At 45.5% G+C, this 3638-nt stretch overlaps 1 pseudogene; it reads left to right on the forward strand.

Annotated features, from left to right (window-relative positions):
• The window catches only part of LOC112072652 (neuronal migration protein doublecortin-like), a 105215-nt pseudogene that overhangs the window by 17070 nt on the left and 84507 nt on the right, over positions 1–3638 (forward strand).

Here is a 3638-nt window from a genome sequence, read left to right on the forward strand (position 1 = left end):
GGATCGAGGGAAAGATGAATGGAGCAAAGTACAGAGAGATCCTTGATGAAAACCTGCTCCAGAGCGCTCAGGACCTCAGACTGGGGTGAAGATTCACCTTACCACAGGACAACGACCCTAAGCACACAGCCAAGACAACACAGGAGTGGCTTCGGGACAAGTCTCTGAAGCCGGGACTTGGACCTGATCGAACATCTCTGGGGAGACCTGAAAATAGCCGTGCAGCGACGCTCCCCATCCAAACTGACAGAGCTTGAGAGGATCTGCAGAGAAGAATGGGAGAAACTCCCCAAATACAGGTGTGCCAAGCTAGTAGCGTCATACCCCAGTAGACTCGAGGCTGTAATCGCTGCCAAAGATGCTTCAACAAAGTAAAGGGTGCGAATACTTATGTAAATGTTATATTTCTGTCCCCCCCCCCCTTCAAAAAAATAACAGTTTTTGCTTTGCCACTATGGAGTATTGTGTGTAGATTGAAGAGAGAAAACAACCTATTAAATGGATTAAATGGATTTTAGAATAGGCTCCTGAGTAGCGCAGCGGTATAAGACACTGCATCTCAGTGCTAGAATTATCACTACAGACACCCTGGTTCAAATTCAGGCTGTATCACAACCGGCCGTGATTGGGAGTCCCATAGGGCGGCGCAAAATTGGTCCAGCGTCATCTGGGTTTAGCCGGTGTAGGCTGTCATTGTAAATAAGAATTTGTTCTTAACTGAYTTGCCTAGTTAAATAAATAAATAAATATATTTTTTAAATAGAGCATGCTGGGAAATGTGATAATGATGGGACTGTTTTTTGGATTAACACTAGTTATTAACACCAACACTAGAGTACTTTTACACCAACAGGTGTTAATTTAATACTTACAGAGTTAATTTAACACCTGAATCAACAGTAGAAATGTTACATTGAACAATCAACGCTAGTTAACACTGGCCAATTTGACACCCTGATTGAACAACAGTATTTTTTTTAAACATGCAGCTTATAAAGCAACATCCTCTGGCGTTTATTCCGTTCATTAGGTGACACAAAGGAGCACTACATCAACACCACCACTGCTTAGACCAGGAGATGAAGACGATTTAGCTGTGTTTAAATCTCGGGACATCGTGTGCTCTGGCCTCTCTGTGTGCGCATCTTTTAAATATATAATAAGCCTAGCCTGCTATACTGTCCATCCACAGCCTAGCCTAGCCTGCTATACTGTCCATCCACAGCCTAGCCTACTATACTGTCCATCCACAGCCTAGCCTAGTATACGTCCATCCACACGCCTAAGCCTAGGGCGAATGCTTATACTGTCCCATCCACCAGCCGTACGCCTACTATAACTGTCCATCACAGCCTAGCCTACTATACTGTCCATACACAGCCTAGCCTAGCCTACTATACTGTCATGCCACAGCCTAGCCTGTAGCCATGCTATAATTTTCTGTACCATACCCAGCCTAGTCTGCTATACGTGTCCATACCCAGCCCAGCCTAGCCTGCTATATTTCTACCATCCACAGCCTAGCCTGCTATACTGAAATTGTCCATTCCACAAGCTAGCCTAGCCTACTATACTAGTCATGTCATCCACAGCCTGAGCCTATCCTTATACTGGGCTGTGGCCGAGTTTACCACAGACCTAATGCCTGCTATAAACTGTCCATCACACAGCCTAGCCTACTATACTGTCCCATTTCAAGCCTACGCCTAAGCCTGCTATACTGGCCATAAATCACACAGCCTAGCACTAGCCTAGCCCTAGGCCCTACTTATTAAGCCCTGTCCCATCCACATGACCTAGCCTAGACCTACTATAACTGCCCATCCACAGCCTACCACTAACTATAACTGTTCCATCCACAGACTTAGCCTACTATAACTGTCCATCCACCAGCCTAACCTAGCCTACTATACTGTCATCTCACAGACTAGCCTACTATATGGTCCATCATCCACAGCCTAGCCTACTATACTCTGTCCATACCACAGACTAGCCTACTATACTGTCCCATCCTACGAGCCTAGTCCTACTATACTGTCCCAAATCCACAGCCTAGTCTACTATACTGTCCATTCCACAGCACTAGTCTACCTATAACTGTCCATGCCACAGACTATTTCTAACTAGGTCTGTCCAACTCCACCCACCTCAAGCCTAGCTGCTATAACTGTCCATCACCACTGCTAATTCTAATATACTGTGCCATCCACAGACTAGTCTACTCATACTGTCCATCACAGCCTATTCTAATATACTGTCCATCCACAGACTCTTCTACTATACTGTCCATCCACAGCCTATTCTTAATATACTGTCCATCGCACAGACATATTCTACTATGCTGTCCATCCACAGCCTATTCTATCTATACTGTCCCATCACAGACTATTCACTATGCTGTCCATCCAACACCTATTTCTAATATAGCTGGTCCATCCAACAGAACTCATTCTAATATATCTGTCCATCCACCGACTATTCTACTATGCTGCCATACACAGCCTATTCTAATATATGTCCATCCAACAGCCTATTCTAATATATCTGTCATTTCTCAATCAGACTTTTCTAATTATAACTGTCCATCCCACAGCCTATTCTAACTATGCTGTCCATGCCACAGCCTAATTCTAATATACTGTCCATCCAAGATCTATTCTACTATAACTGTCCATCCACAGCTATTCTAATATACTGTCCACCACATAGACGTGATTCTACTATGTCTGTCCATCCATCAGCCATAGTCTTATCTTACTACTGTTCCCATCCAAGCCCTAGTCTCTACACTGTCCATTAGCCACAGCAGCCCTATTCTAATATACTGTCCATCCACCACAGTCTAACTATCTTACCATCCACGCCTAGTCCTACTATCATCCATCCAGACCTAGCTACTAATACTGTCCATTCCACAGCCTACTTTAGCCATTAGTCGACACCCTACGCCTAGCCTACTCATCTGTTCATCCACAGCCTAGCCAACTATAATGTCCATTCGCACAGCCTAGCCCTGCCTAGCCTACTATACTCCATCCACAGCTCAGCCTAGCCATGCCTACTATAAGCTGTCCATCCACAGCCAGCCTAGCCTAGCCTACAACGTCAATCCACAGCCTAGCCTAGCCTGCTAACTGTCCATCCACAGCCTAGCCTAGGCTATAACTGTCCATCCACACACTAGCCTAGCCTAGCCTACTATACGTCCCATCCACAGCCTAGCCTAGCCTACTATACTGTCCACCACAGCCTAGCCTACGCCTACTATACTGTTCCATCCACAGCCTAGCCTAGCCTAACCTATACCTTGTGCACATCCCACAGCCTAGCCTCAGCCTACTATACTGTCCATACCACAGTCTATGACCTAGCCTACTATAACTGTCCATACCACAGTCTAGCATACTATCTGTCCATACCACAAGCCTAGCCTACTATACTCGTCCATCACAGCCTATCCTATATGTCATCCACACCTAGCCTACTATACTGTCCATCCACAGCCTAGTCTGCTATAACTGTCCATACCACAGCCTAGTCTGCTCATAAAAACTGTCCATCCACAGCCCTAGTCTGCTATAAACTGTCCATAGGCCACAGCTAGCCTACATCTGTCCATCCACAGCCTAGTGCCTATA

This window comes from Salvelinus sp. IW2-2015, unplaced genomic scaffold (assembly GCF_002910315.2).
Source record: "Salvelinus sp. IW2-2015 unplaced genomic scaffold, ASM291031v2 Un_scaffold1989, whole genome shotgun sequence".
In the NCBI taxonomy this organism is placed as follows: domain Eukaryota; kingdom Metazoa; phylum Chordata; class Actinopteri; order Salmoniformes; family Salmonidae; genus Salvelinus; species Salvelinus sp. IW2-2015.